The sequence below is a fragment of the Cornus florida genome, unplaced genomic scaffold (genome assembly GCF_030987335.1).
Source record: "Cornus florida cultivar Cherokee Brave unplaced genomic scaffold, ASM3098733v1 CherokeeBrave_3.0.0_Hap2_Chr02, whole genome shotgun sequence".
NCBI classification, from domain to species: domain Eukaryota; kingdom Viridiplantae; phylum Streptophyta; class Magnoliopsida; order Cornales; family Cornaceae; genus Cornus; species Cornus florida.
In genome coordinates this window covers 44,489,265-44,510,238 of record NW_026775572.1, presented here as the reverse complement: position 1 = coordinate 44,510,238, position 20,974 = coordinate 44,489,265, and the positions used below count along the sequence as shown (strand labels likewise).

At 36.5% G+C, this 20,974-nt stretch overlaps 1 long non-coding RNA gene and 2 other non-coding genes across 3 annotated transcripts; all 3 read right to left on the bottom strand.

Annotated features, from left to right (window-relative positions):
- Nucleotides 1-10,988: 10,988 nt before the first annotated feature.
- On the bottom strand, nucleotides 10,989-13,999 carry LOC132286852 (uncharacterized). The gene is made up of 3 exons (XR_009472873.1): nucleotides 13,747-13,999; nucleotides 12,464-12,500; nucleotides 10,989-11,879 (listed from the first exon to the last, which is right to left on the bottom strand). It is a non-coding gene; the product is annotated as an uncharacterized LOC132286852 (long non-coding RNA).
- A 3,432-nt stretch (nucleotides 14,000-17,431) lies between these two features.
- Nucleotides 17,432-17,592, bottom strand: LOC132297567 (U1 spliceosomal RNA). Its single transcript, XR_009479271.1, has one exon. It is a non-coding gene; the product is annotated as a U1 spliceosomal RNA (small nuclear RNA).
- Nucleotides 17,593-20,340: 2,748 nt separating this feature from the next.
- On the bottom strand, nucleotides 20,341-20,500 carry LOC132297554 (U1 spliceosomal RNA). The gene has a single exon (XR_009479258.1). It is a non-coding gene; the product is annotated as a U1 spliceosomal RNA (small nuclear RNA).
- Nucleotides 20,501-20,974: the final 474 nt, after the last annotated feature.

The following is a 20,974-nucleotide window of genomic DNA, read 5'->3' as shown; positions in this document are numbered from 1 at the left end:
CCCCAAACTTAAATTGCACAATGTCCTCAATGTGCAAAGAGAACAAAGGAAAGAGTATACCAGTGCAACTACGCAAGAATGATCGGGACTGAAGTATCCGAAGTGGGTGGCATTGCTGTAATACCCCTAATTTTAAAAGAATAGTCTCGGCATTTTAATTTTTATTTTGTTGATTTTTATTTGTTTAATTGCTCTTTTTGGTGGTTTAATTGTTTACTTGCATTTGTTAATTATTTTTTTTTTATTTAATTTAATGGTTTTATGTGCATTGTTATTTATTTAAATTGTTAATTGTTGTGTGATATTTTCTGTTACTTGTTACTTATATTATTTTATTTGTATTTCACTATTTTATTATTCAGTTGTTAAATTAGGGACATTTTTTTAATATCACGATTAGGGTTTCTGTTAGAAGTCCCGTAGGTGGAAGCCGACAAGGTTTACAATGAGGGTGGTTTATGGGCCCAGTTGAGCTCTGTCTCTAATCTTACAAGGATTAGGGTTTTAGGGATTAAAGCTTATAAATACACCATGACAATAAGTCTAGGGTTTACGATCATAACATTTAGCCTATAGACGTAAATTGAGTTCTGTAAAGACAGAGAGATACAAAGTGAGGTTTTGAGAGAACAGAGCACGTTTGGTGTGGCATTCGATTGAGGTTTCAAGGTCGGACCTAGAAGAAGGGAAGAACAGACGTAAGAGGAGGATAGACAATAGTTCAGTGCTGCCGGAACAGTGGATACGACACCGAGATTTCATAATTGAAATCACAGGCAAGTTCTTTTCTTCTTCCTTCCTCGTGGCTTGTGTTCTGTGCACCTAGATAGTCTCTAGGATTTAATTAATGAGTAACTGAGTTTACACGTATATTATATGCCATATTGATGATATATATATGTGTGGTAATCTGTTAAAATACAGTTCGTGCATGTTTGTTTTTCAGTGGTATTCTTAAAGCATGCTTAGTCTGCATAACTGGTAGTTTTTGTATTTAATTTCAACTGTTGTAAACATATCATGGGGATTATATTTAACACAGTTAGGACTCTTAGGAACTATTTTAAAACCAAATAGACAGCTTGGGGGTGACCGGAGACGATACAGAAGGTCACAGGAGTTGTAGCGGTTGAAGACGGTTCTCAAGGAGGTGAGAGCTGGCTCCATAGAAGTGTTGAGCCGGCTCCCACACATGTTGAGCCAGCTCCAAGAGTAGTGGAGCCGGCTCCAGGCTGATTGGAGCCTGCTCCCAAAGTTTTGGAGCAGGCTCCACCCCAAAATGGCTTCCTGTAATGGTTTTTGACGCATTTTTTTGAAACGGCTGAGTGTCTAAACTGTTTTGGAAAATTATGGGATTCTCCAGAGTGATTAAAAAGTTAATCTTGGGTGTTAATAAGACTTTTAATTGATTAAAGATTACCTCTATATTAATGGAATAAACCGTGTAAAATTTGTGCATATTGTATACGGTTAAAGGATGGATGAAGACTTAATTGATTAAGCTTATTTTTGGGCATTCCAGTGGATCTAATATGTTTATTAAATTTTTTTAAATGCATGATAGGGTTAGGTATTGATTAGTTTTGATCTACGCATGTTTTTAGATTTTGGTTGCTAAACTACGGTTCATAATTTTGTAGTTTACTTGGTTTCCTTTAAACTGGATTTTTACTTTGGATTTAATTGCTGTAATGTCACACATTACTTTGCAATTAACGTGACTTTGGATTTGGACCGGATAATGGTTGTGAAATTTAATTGTTGAATTATTAAATCTTATTTTGCAATTAACTGGAGTATGTTTTTAACTGAACTTGTTGAAATGTTATACCATATTCTGCAATTATTTGAGTTATGGTTGGTAACTGGATTATGAATTTGGATTTATGTTGCTGAACTGTTATCTTGGTTTTGTAACTTATATGGATATGGAGGATTGTATGCACCGGTGGCATACTAGGGATGATGTAGCTCAAAACGCTAAGACCTAACCTATCGGATTAAAGGAATGGATTGTAAAATATTGAATCCTAAATTGTGTTAAGTCATATCAGCTGAATAAGTTGAACGACTAACTGGACTGTGTCTTGTATGTCACCTCAATGAATAATTGAATGACATACTCTGGATTTGGACGGACTTTAGATATATGATTATGGTACCATGAGATGAGCTTGAGTCTCAGGCTCGTTGGTTAGGGTGCATATATGCAGTTGATGCGTAGCTGGATATAATAGGTAGGTGTACCCTGTTAGGTCTAGGTACTCATGCCCACCTTTGGGTGCGTTTTCGCATGTTACCTTCTATTCAGGTTGAGACCCCTATTATAGTCCAGTGAATGTCCTTTAGTGTGGATATATGTAGGTATGGACTAAATAGATATTGTGAGGTATCTAGGGTGTATCTGCGTATCGGGTCACTGTATGGATTACAGTTAGATTAGAACTTGCTCGTGGGTCTGACCCACTCTTCTATTATTCTTTTCAGGTACAGGACGGTTCCAGCCTTAGAGCTTGATCGTGCTGGTCAAGGACAGTCTCATATTCATTTGTTTACGTAGGACTTCTTTCGATGATTCCAGCTTATTTATTTTCAATTTTCAGTTCAGTTGAGATTTTCTTTAGGGGTCCACTAGTTGGATTCCCGAGTTGTAATCATGGAGGTTTTGATAGTTGGATTTTACTAAGTTTTATTAGTTGAGGATTTTATATTAGTATTCTTTTCAGCTTTTAATATTTATTCTTATTTCATTTTGTATTCCGTGTTCGTTATAAAATACTTAATTGTTTGATATTTTCTCGGGTTTGGGTCTGAGCCTAATCAACCCGTGTCTCGGATCCGAGGGGTATCACAATTGCCCCCCCCCCCCCCCCCCCCAAACTTAGGATGAACTGTGGTCCTAAAAATTGGCACTTAGATAAACTTATCAGATAACAAAATGGGATAATCAGTGCACAGTGGACATGCAAGTGTAAATGGGATGAACAGATAAAGAAATGAGAGAGGTGTAAGGGTGGTCTTGGAAATTGGATAGCACTCTCTCACTGAAGTCACGTTGATACACCTGATGGAGTCAAACATACAGATATGAGAATACAATCATAAGACATCCATAGCAAAAATAGATATATATAAAACGGATAAAGTGCATGTACAACAAAAATATCAAAGCCGACAGACCAGCTGTAAAAATAATACACTAACAATAGTAAAATATCAAAAGGAGAGAGGGATCATAAGATAGAAAAGACTGGGAGCTCAAGAAGATGAGGTAGGACGGGCAGGTTTGGCTCCGCGGATGTCTCTGGATTAATCTCTGAACATGGTTGTGACATCCGTGCGAAAGGCAGCAAACTCAGCTCTGTGGGCTGTGAGGTCATCTCAGATGGTAACAACAGCATCCTCGAGCGTCTGCAGTCGTACTCCAAAGCCGGGGGTTATATCTAGAGTCTCAAGCTCCTGAGTCTGCTCCTGCTCATGAATGGGCGACCTGGCTGGAGAGTCCAGCTTTGCATCATCTGCAGGGCGCTTTAAGTCAATGTCTAAGTGTTCAGCAGCTGGATCGACTGGTGCGTCGTCCGCTGTGGGATATGCTGCTGCTGCCTGTGCCTGTGCCTGGGCATGGGACTGTACCTGTGCCTCCTCCAGCTCCAACTCTGCTACAGCCAGTACCGCGTGGTCCTGCAACCTGGTAATAAGGGAGCGAGAGGTCTTGTTCTAGTCCTTCCTGAAGAAGTGACAGGAACCTGTCTCGGGGGTGCTCCCGAGGATGGATGGGATAGCGTTGGTCAATGAGAAAATGGGTGATGAGGTGGCTGAAAGGAAGAGACTTAGCCCGTCCGGGCATCTCCTTGCTGATGTACTCGTCATACAGTTTCCTCATCACACTCCAGATGAGAGCGGGAATGGACACCCAGTGCTCGGTGTAGAAAGAGTAAAGGGCTGTCAGATAATCGCCCCTCCTTTGAATCTTGTGCCCCGCCATGTAGATATTCTGGTAAAGGACGGAATCAATAATCCATAGGTCGTCTGGAAGGTATGTCCAGGTGGTGAAAGTCGTGCCACTGGCATGGTAACCTATGAGGGAAACTGCCATGTCGGCATATGAAGGCCTGAATAGCCTCGGATATGTGTCCTGAAGCTCTGGAGGACATCTGTGTGGATAGCGGCAAGAGTGGGCTAAAGTGTCCACTTTAATGGTGATTGGATGGCCATTGATAGAAGTGACCATCTCGGCTGTGGTATCTCGGCTGTGGTACGCGGCGATGGTTGGAGGTTCTGGTAGAACAACCTAACCAGCCATGGGTAGACCAGCTCTGTAACGGGGGCAAGAATAGCGGCTAGGCCCCTCTGAATAATATCCTGGTAGGCAGATCGGGTCAGCACCGATCGAGAGAATAAGGCCGTGTCAAACTCTGACTCATGGTCAAGTGTCATATGTGCATATCGAGGCGTGGGCCTATCACGCCACAGATGAGCTGGCTGAGCAGGCTGAGTTGGCTGAGGTGGTATATGTGAATGCTCAGCTCCAGTCTGCAGTGGAGATGGTGATGGAGTGAAAGCAGGATAAGCCATAGAAGTGGATGGTATGTGGTCATCCTCAGGCTCATGAGATGGTGACTGAGGCGGGGTAGCCTGTGCTGGCTCCCGCTGTGCATAAGAGGGCTCTGCGGGCTCCTCTGTCCGTGGCCTAGTATGGCGGGTGGGCCCGTGTTGCCTGTTGGCAATGGTCTTCCTCTTTACCATGGCCTGCAAAAAGAAAAAGAAAAACTTGCAATGGAAGTTAGTGCCAGAATAAGAAATTTAAAAGTACGAAATAGAATCATGTATGTCAAGTAAAATAGACAAAACAAATATGACATGAATCTATGCAAGTGGTAGAATATGAAACATGCTAAACAATGTAAGTATGAAATGCATCCAATGTGGAATATCACAGTCATTGGGCATAGTATGATAACATGAACATAAGATATAATGAATGAAGTGTGTGTGTAAGATTTGTAAAGTTCGATCGATCATAAAAAGAAATGAGATCGATCACAAAAGTTGGATCGATCGAAGGTAAGTGAGATCGATCTCACTACTTCGATCGATCGAATACATGAGTTCGATCGATCGAACTGTGTGACGATGATAACCCAAAGGTCACAGATCTGTGACCTTGGAAGCATGGGGCCCACACGAACGTGTTCGTGGGCCCATTAACACAACAAATCAACAAATCCCTATCACTGATCAAAGCCCAAACTCCCAAAATGAGATCAAAATCCAAAAATATGCAAAGTATATATACACGAAGCAACACACATATATATATAGAAGTACAGTGCTTTGAAGCTTCAAAAATGGTGGATTCAATCATCTAAGCATCCTAAATCAAATATATGGAACATGTATGCATCAAATCAAATCAAGCTTCAAAGTAAATCTCGGTTCTTACCTCAACCGAAGAGAAAATTGGAGATGAAGAGGGAGAGATGAAACCGAGATGAGAGAGAGTGATTCGGGAAGCTTGATGACACCGGAGGGCTTGCCGGAGAAGGGGAAGATGATAATGCACAGTGACGGCAACGAGAGGGTCTAGGGTTTGAGAGAGGGTAAGATCGATCTAAATGATCGATCTTGAGAACCCTCGATTCTATTTTTAAAAACATTCCTGACAGAGTTCGATCGATCGAACTCAATTGTGATCGATCGAACTTTGATGAACTCTCTTCAAAGTTTTTTTTTTTTTTAAAAAAAAAAAAATAAATTGAATAAACACTTAATAATTAAAAATTAATTAAGATATTTTAGGATTTTTGAAAATGTAATAAAATAAAATGAAAATAAAATAAAGTAAAATGAAATAAAATAAAATAAAAATGAAGATATTTTTGGATTTTTGAAAATTTGAAAAGTCAAAATAAAGTTAAAATAATGAAATAAAGATTGAGATCGATTGAAACAAGAGTTCGATCGATCAGACAGAGAGCAAAAATATGCAGGTTTTTGGTTCAAAAATTTGGCTTAGTGTTGGAACATGAGATCGATCGAACTGGGAAGTTGGATTGATCGAAGAACTTTCAGATCGATCTTGGAATGTTTCGAACGATCAGACAGAGAGCTGAAATATGCAGGTTGATGCAGGCTCAAAATTTTTCTAAGTGTTGAGTTATGAGATCGATCAAACTTGGAAGTTGGATTGATCGAAGGTCTCTTGATCGATCTTAGAGTTGGTTCGAACAATGGGACAGAGAGGTGATTTGGATGCAGGTTTCTGCAGGTCGAAAATTTTTCTAAGTGTTGGATGCAGAGAAGAGTTCGATCAATCGAACTCAAGTTTGAGATCGATCGAACTATGCAAAATGCTCAATAATGACATGAAAGCTTATGCAATCCTCACCAAAGTTCCTTGAAATGCATATGAACCAAAAACAAGTATCTAGACTTTGTAAGAAATGAAATGAAAGATAGAAATGGGGGAGGAATAGGGTTTTAACACCCTACGAATGCTTTTGCTAGTCGTTAATGTCTCTAGAAAGACATTGGGCTTTTTAGCCCATATCAAAGATCTTATAATGCATCCCCTCCTTGTTGGGATGATAGACGCTTTGAACTCCACCCAACAAATGGTTCTTTGAAGAACTTGTTGGATTAAGCTCAAAAGAAGTCTTTGGTCCCTTGTTTATGCAATTACAACCTTTGGGCTTCCATGCCCTTTCAAAGCAAGAGTTTGAAACAAGACTTTTAGAATGCAAGGTTGAAGATGATCCTTTGGAAGTTTTGGTTTTACACAAAAGCTCATTTCCTTGGCATTGAAGATTATGACATTCATCTATAACATTAACTTCTCCTTCATATTTGTCAAATGAATTGGGTGTGGGATTAAAGATATTCAACTTCACCTTCATGTGGCCAAATGAGATCTTCATTATCCCCGTCTTACAATTGATGTTAGCATTAGCGGTTGCCAAGAAAGGACGGCCAATGATAACAAGAATTTGGCTCTTAGGATTGGGAACCGGTTCCATGTGTATGACAACGAAATCAACCGGGAAGAAGAATTTGTTAATCTTTATCAAAACATCCTCAATTATACCCCTAGGCTTCTTAATGGATCGGTCGGCAAGTTGCAAAACTACCGACATCGGTTTCAATTCACCTAAGCCCAATTTGACATAAACCGAGTATGGAAGAAGGTTAACCCTTGCTCCTAAGTCAAGAAGCGCCCGATTAATGATATGATCACTAATAATGCATGATGTAGTGGGTGAACCGGGGTCCTTAAACTTTGGAAGAGTGTTATGTTGCAAAATTGAGCTTACTTGCTCGGTCAAAACCACTTTTCTTGGTGCTTGGCTCTTGTTCTTCCGCTTTTGGGTGCACAAGTCTTTCAAGAATTTGGCATAAGCCGGAATTTGCTTGATTGCATCCAATAGTGGAAGATTAACTTTCAATAGCCTAAACATTTCTATGATTTCATTGGTTTTGCCTTTTGCTTGTCTTTTGAAATGGATCCTTTTTAAGGCATCCGAAAATGGAACCTTTGGTTTAAACACTTTTTCAAAATTTTCTTTTGAACTCTCTTCAACACAAAAAGTTTTAAATCATTTTTCAATAAAACTTTTTTAACATCATTTTTCAAAACTTCTTTTCCAAACACATCTTTTAAAACTTTCTCATTTACAAGATCATGTATATGTAATGAAGGAGGAATGGGATGTGAAACGGGACCGGTGACAACTTGAGGTTGCACTGATTCACTCTCTTCATTAGACATTCCAACTTGATTGTCCACAATCTTACCACTCTGCAAGGTAGTCACCGCATTAACATGTTCAATGGTGTGGCCTTCCGATGAGGAATGGGTTTCCACAACACATTGTTGCTTAGGTGGGGCATTTATAGGCATCTTTCCTTTTTCTCTTGCATTGAGAGTGCTTGCTATTTACCCTACTTGGGTTTCTAGCTTTGCAATAGATTGAGAGTAAGAATGAAGCAATTGAGTGTTAGCCTCTAAAGTGCCCAAAGCATTCAAAACTTTCTCTTCAAAGGCGGGACTTCTAGTATTACCTTGGGAATAAGATTGGTTGGGAAAATGAGAATTAGCAAATTTATTCCCTTGTGATAGATAAGGTCTATAACCTTGGGATCCTTGGTTTTGAAGTGGAGGTGGAATGTACTTCCCTTGAAAACCACCTTGGGAAGGGTTTGAGCCCTCTCTTTGGTTTTTCCAAGAGAAATTCGGATGATTCCTCCAACTTGGATTATAATGAGTACCATAAGAATTGTTCCCTTGGTTCACAAAAGCCGCATTGACTTGTTCATTAGGTTCACTTTGCATTTGTCCGTGAGGACAATGAGAAGTAGAATTAAGAATACTAGAACGAGTCATACATGTTTCATTTGATGCACGATGAGAATGGTTAGGGAAGGAAGATACTTGGTTCGTCGAGTTTTGGTTAATCAAAAATTGATCAAACCTTTGAGACAAAAACTTCATTTCGGCGGCTATTTCATTTGAATGGTCGACTTGATGTAAGCCAACACTCTTCCTACCTTGTGAATTTCTACCATTCTTGGATGATAGTGTTCTATGTAAAGAATTTTCACTCATGCTTTCATAGAGACGCCACACGTTATCCTCACGCCTATCAATGTATGAGCCACCCATGGAAGCATCAACCATACCCTTATAGTTGTCCGATAAACTCTCAAAGAAGTATTAAACTAATTGTCATTTGGGTATGTCTGATGTGGACACTTCCTAAGCAATTCATTGAAGCGTTCCCATGCCTCATGAAACGTTTCTCCATCCCAATGTGAAAATTCTCGAATTGAGGTCCTCATGGCATTGGTCTTAGAAACCGTATAGTACTTATTCAAGAACTCTTGTTGCATTTTCTGCCCAAGAAGTGATTGAAAAAGGCCTAAGATTGTTAAACCAATACTTTGCCTTGTCTTTTAAGGTGAATGGAGAAAGTTTTAGTCTTAAAACCTCTTCTAGCATGTCCGTATATTTTACGGTGGAACATACTTCAAGAAACTCATCCAAATGCTTGTAAGGTTCTTCACTTGGAAGTCCATGATAGTTAGGAAGCATTTGAATGGTTTGTGGCTTAATTTCATAATGATGTGCTCTAAATTAAGGCAATTGGATGCATGTAGGTGCATTATACTCATTAGGCACATAATAGTCTCTTAAAGCAATAGGTGGATTAGCTACCTGAGGTGCAACATGAACAACTTGGTTTTGAATTCCTTGATTGTTGATAGGAGGTTGTGGAGCATACATTGGCCTTGGCATTCCATATGGAACTTGGCCTTGTTGTTGTGGTGGTTGGTGAATGAATGGCCTAGGTATGCCTAATGGTACTTGTATGTTCTCATTGTGCACATTGGGATGAAGGATACCTTGTTGGTCTATGCGACCAATGTCCTCAACATGATTGTCATTATGGTCATTCATTGAAAGATTAGCTCTATTTGAACTTCCTCTTCCCCTAGGATTTCTAATGATAGATTCTAGATATAAATCAAGAGGGATAAGTGTTGGTCTCAATGAACGACGTCCATGCATGCACAATGCAAAACACAACAAACACAAAGAATGACAAACACTATGCCTTCACAACAATGCAATTAGACTTTTTCCACAAACATTTAATTCATACTCCCATACTTTAACAACAATGATGCAAGACAATAAAAAATAAGCCTCCACACGGGCTAACGATTTAACTAAGGGATTGAGTAAAGAAAATCTCACAAAGGTCCTTTAGCACTTCAACTCCAAATTTAAAGCTTAGCTTAGCAATTTTAGAATTTTTAGCTGTTTACTTTCTTTGCTTGCTTGAATTGAATGCTTGATGGCCACTTTGCTTGCTTCCTCTTCAATAATGCACCTAGTTAAGTAATCAACACAACAAGTAACCAAAAAGAAAAATAAAAATAAAGTAAAGACATGATTAAAAGAGTACTAATCCTAATCAATTCCACAAATCCGACGTTGCCAAATCTAATCAACAAATCCCCGGCAACGGCGCCAAAATCTGACGGAGTGGCCGTTCCTACACGCCAAATGGATGTAATGAATGTGTGGTTCAAGAAAAGCCTTTTGAGTCAAGTTTAAATTTATAAAAACCACTACCAACACTACTACTAAAGTAGCAAGAGTGAGTAGGGATCGTCTCAAGGGATTGTGGGGATCGAGCAATGTCGTGGAATCACAATTAGGGCTAGTAGGTCGAGTGATCAAACAATTGGTTGGTTAGTTGATTAAAGAGCAACTAAATTAAACTAAGTGATAGCAAAAGAATGCAATTAAGAGTAAGTAAGAGAGAGAGATCTTGGGGTTTAGAGATCACCACCAAGTAATGCATTTCTATATCATTGACAAGTGATTAATGAGGGCAAATGGTGTGTTGCAATATTGGTGTGTGTGTGTGTGTTTGGTTGATTCAACAAGCAAGGATGACTAGTTAAGTATGTATTGTCTAAACATCATGTGAAAGGCACAACATATCTAAGCAATGAAGCATATATTGTCTAAACAACATGTGAAAGGTACAATAAATCAAAACAAGTCATTGATCCTTTCATTAAGCTCACAATCCAAATACAACACAAGGTTAGAGACATATGCTAATTACATTCAAAAGCTTGGATCATCAAACAACAAGCATAGATTGTCCTCCCATTTAACACTACACTACAACTACACTACATCTACAATACTAGCATGAAAATAAACTAGGGGAGAGGCACAATCCATCAAGAGATAAGCATGAACCATCAAGAGAATCACAAAAGCATTCATTTAAGCACTATGTTTTAACAATCTCCAAATCTATAACATCAATACACATAGACATGCATCAATAACACAAAATCTAGAGACAAGCACATGAACATCTATTCTAGCATACATAGACATATGGATAGAATGAAATGACCAATTGGAAGCATTAAACCACATAAATCATTAAATAAACAAGATCTATATATATCAAAGTATCAAAACATCAATTACAACACTAATCCCTCAATAATACACAAGATTAAGATATAGAAAGCATGCTTGGGGCTAACTCTAGCCCCAAGAAGATGTCTAGCCACTCATGGTGATGATGCTCCAACCCCCAAGGGCTAATTCCATGGTTGAAATCTGCTCCTTGTTGATATAGAACTCCAATGGTGTCTCTAGCCTCCTCACCCTCTAAACTTTCTCTCCAAGAGATGATATGAAAATAAATGTTAGCTTTTTTTTTTCCTTTTGTAAAAACAATCCTTATCCTTATATAGGTAGGTCAAAATGACACCCAAAATGAGCTGGGGTCGTGCACACAATATTCCCTAATGATTGGATAAAGGACAACTTTCAATGAGATGGAATTTTAACTTTTTCGCACTGGAGGAAGTTCGATCGATTGAACCTTGAACTTGAATCGATCGAAAGTAAGTAAGATCGATTAAACTTAGGCTGGATCGATCCAACTGGCTGAGCTTTTTGGAAAAAGACAAATCCGAGATATTTATGAGAGATATTTATGGGAAAAGGACAAAAGTGGTTAGTGGGTGGTACAGCTGTAGATAGTATCAATCATTTGAATAAGGCAAAAGTGTTCGATCGATCGAATGATGGTGTTGGATCGATCGAACTTTTGGAACTTTATACTTTTGGGTCAAAGCTTGGATCTATCTTGAAGTGCTGAGATCGATCATTGTTCGATCGATAGAACCTTGAACTTGGATCGATCGAACTTTGCTGCTTGCCACCTTTTGCTTCATTTGCTTCCTTCTTTCTCCACTTTGCTCCTTTCTTTGTTTAATCCCAGAATTGCTTCAATTAAGCTCTTATTTTGGCTAAGTTAGCTTATTTTCGGGATAAGTGCCTGAAAAAGGAAATAATACGAAATCAATCTAAAACGGTAAAGTAAGATAGATAAAGGTACTAGAATGCCTAAGCTTAAGGGGTTTAAATACGCACTTTTTAGTGCTCATCATGTATAAATATAGTGTCACGCCCGAAATTCTAAGAAAATGCTCTGATACCATTTTTGTAACGACCCAAACTTAGGGGTCCAAACCGTATCCGGGTCCTTACTCGAACCCGAGGTCATCTACTGTCACTACAGTCATTCCTAATTCTAAACTACAAGGGAATACATCATACCAAATCTGAAAAACTAAAATACGGATTCTAAATTTCTAAAGTCCTGCAATTTCCAAACTCATTTGTGAGCCATACTAAAGGCTAACCCTGTCCCACAACAGTTACCACATGCATCTATAATGGTAATATCATGATCACACACATAGACGAAAAAACCAAAAGTTCATTTACATGAAACATTACATCCGACTACAGTCCCAAGACATAAGCTTACGAAAAAGATACAAAACAAGTTTAAAGTTTTACAAAACTTGTATATACAACAGAAAATAAAAAAAAAAGTCCGTTAAGTCCTGTTTAAACCTGTGGGGGATGTCTTTCGCCACTTCCTTTTCGTGTCCTGAAAAATAATAGTAAGGAGTGAGCACAACGGTTCAGTAGAAGATGCCTAAAACGCACTCCTTAATGCCTCCGTGAATCCAAACAAAGAATAGCGATAAGAAAAAGGGTCATGCTTGTTCGGGAAGTAATAATCATCACATAATACGATCTCGTAAACGCAACGAAATGCAATGTTAATGAGGTGCCAATGTCTCTCTCTATTATCCAAAATTCTATCGAACATTTTCCCCAAATTTCAGATTTTGCTTTCATTTCGAAAATAAAATCTTCTCCTTTTAAAAAAAATCTGTTCTGCCCCATGTAATGCCCAATGTAATGCATGAATGATACACTTCATAATCTCATAATGTTATATCATTTCCAACATCAAATTTCAGTTCTATAAGTTGTACTCAATAACAAACTAAAATGACAATTTTAAACCCACAACATAATCATTCATGTTTTGAAGTCAAGGTCCCAGTTCAGTTTTTGAGCAACAACAACCACCACAATCCTTACAACAAAACAATCTTATTCATGCTTTAGAAACAAGGTACAAATTTCAGTTTTATATAAAACTGTAACACCATCGTTGTAATAACTAATTTTTCAGTTTAGAGAACACCCAACATCAAAACCATCATGCACGCTTTAAGGACAATGTACCAATCAGTTTTTTTTTAAAATATTATTATTATTATTTTTAAACAATATTAACAACACCCAACTTAGAACTAAACAATCCATAAGTGAGGTAAACTAAACATCAAATTTTCAACATCTAATCAACAACAATACAACCATTATGGTTACTATAATTTCAATTTTATACACATAAACACAACCGACATTAAGAAGAGCTCTAATTCAATGTTTAAAACAAATAACATGTCATCCCAATGTAAGCAGCAAAATTTCAGACTTGCAACAACAACACAATAACAAAAAGAAGCTTACAACAAAACAATTTTATGGTTGAATTATCATAGGAATTTCAGTTTATAAGCATAACTACCCAACCATTGTAATTACTAGAATTTTTTGTTCTATGCACATGAACACAACCAATATTTAGAGGGCAAAAATTTCAATTTTTAAAAGAAAGAATACCACAACACACCATTAATATACAAACTATAAATTTCATATTTAACTACATAACATGCTTGCAAGGAAATTTCAATTCTAGTCATATAGTGGTTCAACTAAGAAGGTTAATTCATAAGAAAAACAAAAGAATTGAGGTTTAGGACAACCCCTACCTCAACCAAGCAAGATCTTCAAAACAGCCCCCAAATTTGAAATTCCTAGCCCCTTGCAAGATTGGTCTCAATTAAAAACTCTCCTCAACTCATCAACTTCCTCACCTATGGCTTCATAAAATCTCACTTTAATCACTCTAAAAACAAGCTTAAATTGTGAAAGACATTTAGTGTATAAAGATGGATATAGAGTGAGAAAGTGAAGGGTTAGAGAAGAAAGAGTATTTTGCCGGGTGAAGGAAAGAAGAGAGGAAATAGTTTGATCTACAATTGACCTTATGATCAATAACTTGCCACCATGTGAATGAATTACACTTTATGGTTAGTTACTCTTTTGCCAATCTATAACCATTGAAACTTCGTCTATGTCCCAATAAATAGGAAAATTTGATAACATTACATATAGTAAGCAATTTGCTACTATTATAAATTTCCTATTTAAATATTGCATTTATTTTCTATTCTATAGTCCGTTTCTAAAATCCAAATAATGCTCAATAATTAGGTAACTCATGATGCAGAAACTGATTCAAACATAATATTACTGTACATAATTATATTCTTCAAATAAAATCACGATGATTGAAAAATAAAAGCAAACCCAGTAGAACAATTTTTAACTATTTCAATAATGGATTAAAATAATATATATAACGGTTATATATAGTAAAGAAAATTTTCATATAACATTTCAGAATCTATACTTTCCTTTGCTCAATAGGAATGATTCTATAAATTGAAAAACAGCCTTCTTCAAATCAGCACATATATGAAATATTCATATATAGATCAAAATACACTAGTGCTATATAAAGAAGTTACTGCCTCGTATCCTTTAAATAAAATAATAAAACCTACTCATATAATATTATCTAATAAATTTGGTAACTTTACACTAATTCAATAAGCATATAAACAAATATATTATAAACAAATACAAAATTTTAAGAGTATACGATTTTATATAAGAAACGTATCAACTTTAGACTGTTGTAAAAATTTCATATATTCATAGAAAAATATATAAATACAATATTCATACGCAATGATTCAATGAAATGAACAACACCACCAATGTGAAAAATCTAATAACAATTCTTTCATTAAACTGAATAATATATCATTGAACAATATGGATATAATAAAGAATAAGAACTGATAAATAATTCAGATTAATATAATAATAAAAATTAATAATGAAAATGACAATAATAAAATAGGTAAGAAAGAACTGGCCTGATTGTTGAGGCATGTGTAAACACATGGACCTAAAGTTGATAATTCTCCCATTCATGCGGGTATTGGTGAAACTAGTCAATTCCAAGATACAACCCAATCAGCTCGCAGTGACGTCTCCTCCATGTGCACGACCGCAGGAAGACTAGGTCCAAGTCTATACGTGTCTCGTTACCCATAAACTCAATATGTAAAATAGTATATAATAGAATATAGAATATTTCTATATGAGTCTCACTCATTCATATATCATCACTCATATATATTCATATATACAAATATTAAAAAGATAGAAAGAATATGATAGGAGTATATACCTCTCCATATTTTAGATCAATGTCTCTACCATATATCACTCTACCACTACTACCATACATATATATAGATAGTAAATATGTAACGTCTAAGATATATTATGATAAAAATAATGATTCAAATAATATACTCATAAATATTATTTAACTTCTGTAATAATAATTATGTAACACATTTAATAATATACATAATAAATATTATATTAAATATTTTTTTTATGTTTTTTATTAAAATATTTATAACAGAGTAGTAGTAAAGAGTTCACTTGTGGTGGAATTGGTGAAAAATGGAACAGCTCAGAAGATAAAGTTTTCTCGGATGCTGTGCTAAATTTTCAGATAGTGGGTTTCATTCAGGATTTGAAGGGCGTTTGGAGGGTGTTAGAGAATTGGATAAGAATCTGGAAAAGATTGTGGATGGTGATCTTGATAGCAGCCAATCACTAACGGTCAATGCAAATGTTGGTAAGCATTTAATGATATTAGATAATTCTTTGATGCTAACTACTTGTTGGGTAGTATAATTATGGCCTATTGACGATTTCTTAAAAGATTTTGTTTAAGTAAATTTATTGTTGTTTTACTTTTACAGGGGAATATACTATAGAAACAATGAAATGGAATTATCATTGTAGAACAATGGTCATCTAAATTCCTTAGCATAAATGAATTGATGACATAAAAAGGGGGTTTCACAAAACGTCTCTAATTTGATTTATGTCCTTTAGATATTCTCTTCATTTGAGTTGTTATGAGAACTACAACTACAAAAGCATCTCACTTTTGTAATTTGAACATGCAACTGTGGTGATCAATTTTAACTTAGTCTATGCTATGAAATCAATGGGGAAAGAGTGGAATGCTGATAAATTGATAATTAATGAACTATTTAAGCGAATCTTTTCGAATAGGATTTACAACATAAATTTGATTGATAGGACAGAAGTTTGGGAATCAATCAAGTATGTTCGAGTGTGGACGTGGAGCTCGATGAGCTGAAAGACATATTGAGAAGAGCATGCGTTAGGATACCAAAACATGGACTTTGTAAGTAGCAAAGGGAAAGGATTTTTTTTTTTTTTTTGATAAGTCAAAGTAAGCGAAAGGTTTAGATGGGTTAGGTTTATTGAAAAAATTCTTTCGATGGCGTCTACCAGGACTAGTGCTTGTAGACGGATACACTTTTCTTGAAGGTGGAGGGAAAAGACAAAAGGGGCACGGAAGATTTTTCTGCATAAGATCTGAAGTTGCTTAGATGAATGGAAGATATGGCTATAGAAAGAGTAGAATGGGGAAAGGTTATCTGTTAACTCAGCTTAAACAAATTTGACGAGGCTCGAAAGATTATAAAATAAGTTAAAAGATTACAGTATGGTGGATATTGTTCTAAAAACATGTCTAGAAGCCTTGTATTTTGGTTATTTGTACAAGAACTATTTGAAGGGCTTCGGTAGATGTGATTGGATGACATAGCTTGCAGGAGAATTAATATGGTCAAATCCTCTCCTATTTATCATATATAAACAGTTTTTTTTTTTTTTGGTTAAACGTGGTTATTTATTGAGGAAGAATCTCAAACAAAACCAACAGCAAAAGCCCACAAGGATGAGATTCAAGGAAGAATCAGCACCCTGGTTACATTACAATCTGAACCAAGCAGAAGACTTCTTGTATCTTCAAGCATTCTGCAATTCCTTTCACTCCAAATACTCCATAGAGCAGTGACAAAAAAGGACTTTCACCAATTTCCTCCTCAAACTAGAAGAAGAATAATTTAGAACCCAATGAATGGCTTGTTGAAAAGAAGTCATCTGAAGAAAAACTTGACAGTGAAAAACTGAAGCAAACCAAGTCCAAACTGATTGAGCAAAGGAACAGCTCGAAAAAAAGATGAGAGGCAGAATCAACATCTCTAAAACAATTGTGACATAAAGCAGCAAGAGAAATCTATATTGACTTCAGAGATTGAAGTTCCTCCTTTTGTTGGTTCTAGTTTTTAGAACCTCTGTTTCTAACTGCCATGCCGTTTTTCAGTTTTGATGGTTCTAAAGGTGAAGAGGCGGCCAATATCTCTGGGCTTTATGTGAAAGCTAACGCATATAAAAACCACAGAAAAACTTTGGACTACAGATTGGGGAGGGGCCGCGCGAACGCAGGCCCCCACTACCACAAATTATGATGTAGGCTCCACTACTTGAGTAGACCTTAAACAGGCACCCCTCCTGAGTGCAATGGAGGTCACCAATCTAGACCATGGGCCTCATTGATCACCCATAGATCCCATCCAGGTAAGTATGTTGTGGGTTATGCTTTCAACTTATTATATAGGCCTGTCAGACGTAACTCGCATTTATGTTTTGTCGATGTGGGACAACAGAAGCAAACATTATACCCCAACGTCGGATAGTCTAGACAGAACTTTGATCTGATACTTGACTCTTGAATGCATATTTGATCTTTGTTAGCAAATTAGGACAAGTTGGTGAAATTGATGCTTGATGAAGGGTGAATGCATATCTGAATATCTGATCATTGTTCATGTTATTACCCATTGTGAGTGTCAAATACTAATATAAAAGCAAGCTTAAAAGTTGAATGCGCATATCTTCTTATATTTCTTGGTCGGGGCTTCAAAAGTTTGAAAATTGATGGTTGATGAAGGGTTCCTGGAGGATATTGAGACTGTCGAAGAAATGATGGAGACCCTTTTCAAGACTAATCAATTCCATAGGGGCATTGAAGCCTTTTCAATCAATGAGGACCAAAAAAATTGATGATTTGGGTTTATCAATTGGATGTGTAAAAAGAGTAAGCTTGAGCAAGCTTATTTGGTGTTCAAAGAAATGCACAAGAGAGGATTGAAGCATTAACAAATAATAAGCGGATAAAAAAGTAAGCTTGGGCAAGCTTATTCGGTGGTTTTAAATGAACTTTTACTTTATTAAAAAATAATAATAATAATTGGAATCCTGTAAGGAACAAAGAATGCAAGAAAATTCTGCAATTCTTTTGTGGTGCTCAATTTAAATGCAGAAAGCATTTTGAAATAATTCATGGAAATAGCATTAACAAATTTATGAAACTGGACTTAAATTCATGGAAATAGCATTAACCCTGATACTGTTTCATATTCTACATATCATCTTGATTGATTTAAAATTTAATTTTCTTGGACTCAAATTTCAAGAATCAATAAGATGCCCTATAATTCCCGGGGAGAGAAAAAAAAAGAAAGAAAAAAAAGAAAAAAGAAAAAAGAAGATGCCCTATATACCTTATTCCTTGTGCCAAATAAGGTTTTGTTTCAAATGCTTCAATTTAGCTTCTTATTATTGACTAGTTTTATGTTTTTTGTTCAGATAGTTAAGAAATGCAAGTTCCTTTACTCTGCATAAGCTTGCAAAGCCCGTTGGTTAAAATGTTGCATTTATGCAGATGCAGGGGAGAAGTTTGGGACCTGCTAGAATAATTTGATGCCTCAATAGCATTACATATTTCGCTAGAGCACTACAATTGCACTGATATTTAATTTTAATATGTGATACCTCACTCAGTAATATCTGCACGATATTTATGGAGAATTCAACCATATATTACATTGTCATATGTAAGGTGTGAATAATAGTTCTCTTGTATAAGTAAAAGTAGTAGGGATTCCGGATTCTGTCTAATTTAACAGACTACATAAATAATGGGATTAAGTAGTGATATCTGGCTCTTGTTGTTTGCTTTTGATATACTTCCTTCATCAATTTACATGGTCCTTGTATGTATAAAAGAGGAGGAAAAATTTATACTCAAGTTTTCTTTTCACAAGGGATAAACATATTTCGGTTTATACGTATATATATGTATATTTAATTAGCATATTCTGTTGATGTTTGTGGATATTGATAATAATTTCAAATCAAGTTTCCCTTTGTAGCTTGATTATTTTTACAATGCAAGTTTAACAGTCCGACAGACACCTGCCAAATGAAAAATCCCGAGGTTCTTGAAGGAGCAACCAACCAGCTGGGGTGTACCACAACAGTCCAGCAAACTCGGTTAAGCTGCACAGATTCATGGTAAGTTCCATTTTAGATACCACAACTGATGAATTTGTTGGACTCGTTATTATAAATGGTCCTACATCATAAACTAATGATATATTCATACTTAATCACTGGTTGATACTCCAAAAAAGTATATAAATGCAAATATTGGTGACAATGAAATACAATACACTGCGAATGGATCTTATACTTGTTTTGGACGAACATTTGAAGAAAGATGGTTATATCTATCTTCTTAAGATTTCGTATATTTAATTGGGGAACTATATATTTGCTTTTCCAATATTTAGGGAGACTCCAACGAAGGCAGATGCAACTCGTATAGGTGGTCAAATAATGACACAGAATGGAAAGTTGCTAAGCTCGTGGAAGAATATATTATAGCTATTTTGCAATTTCCCAATCTGAAGAACCTTGCATCATATCTATTTCACTTCCCAAGCTGATATATCTTTCTCATTGTCAAGTGTGAACCAAATGGTGTGTTATGAACTTGTGATTTCCAATGGCCTTAAAAGCTCATTCACTCCTTTATATTGCAATCAAACATTACTCGGATATATGTTTCTTTGGCATTGTGGCAATGCAATCAAAGTCTGGTACCGCAGTTTTTCAAAGTTATCTCATATGCATCTCCCCATTTTGCTGAGGGATTTTGGGGCACTCTGTTTTGCTTGGTCGATAATGGGGCGCTGGAAGAGGATTGTTGAAATGGAAAATGGATGATATATATATATATGTGTGTGTGTGTGGATTGAGGAGTGAAAGATATGGCCTTTACAAAAAGAGGCCGTAGATTGCAGCATTTTTCCTATTGCAGTCCGGTTAACCTGTCTGTCAGGGAAACTAGGATAGCTAATCAATGCTAAAATTTGATTTAAAGGGGTGGATTCTGAGAATTTTGAATAATAGAGATTATTTTTTGGAAGAATTAGAAAATGTAGAACAATTCTTTGTTAAATAAAAAAAACTTGGGCTTAAAATATTGGGCAGGGGCCGCGCGAACGCAGGCCCCACTATCACAAATTATGACGTAGGCTCCACTACTTGAGTAGACCTTAGGCGGGCACCCCTCCTAAGTGCAATGGAGGTCACCAACCTAGACCATGGGCCTTCTTGATCACCCATTGATCCCGTCCAGGTAAGTATGTTGTGCATTAGGCTTTAACTTAAAATATAGGACTCTCCAGATAACTCACATTTATGTTTTCCCGATGTGGGATTACAGCAGCAAACATTACCTGAGGTTAACGTGGTGATGTCTGAGAAGGCATACTTAAGCAGTTGCAAATAGAATTGGATGGATAGACGGTTGAGACAATGATGGAGACCCTTTTCAAGATTAATCAATTTGATGAAGCATTGAAGGTCTTTCAATCAATGAGGAGAAAAAGGATTGATGATTTGGGTTTATCAACGTACCAACTTGTGATTAATTGGATGTGTAAAAAAGTAAGCTTGGGCAAGCTCATTTGGTGTTCGAAGAAATGCATGAGAGAGGGATTGAAGCTGATAATTTGACATTGGGGTCGTTAACTTATAGGCTATTGACAAAGGCTCCAGTTAGGGAGGCTTATAAGATTGTGTAAAGGATTGAGAAACCAGATACAAGTGTTTAGAGAG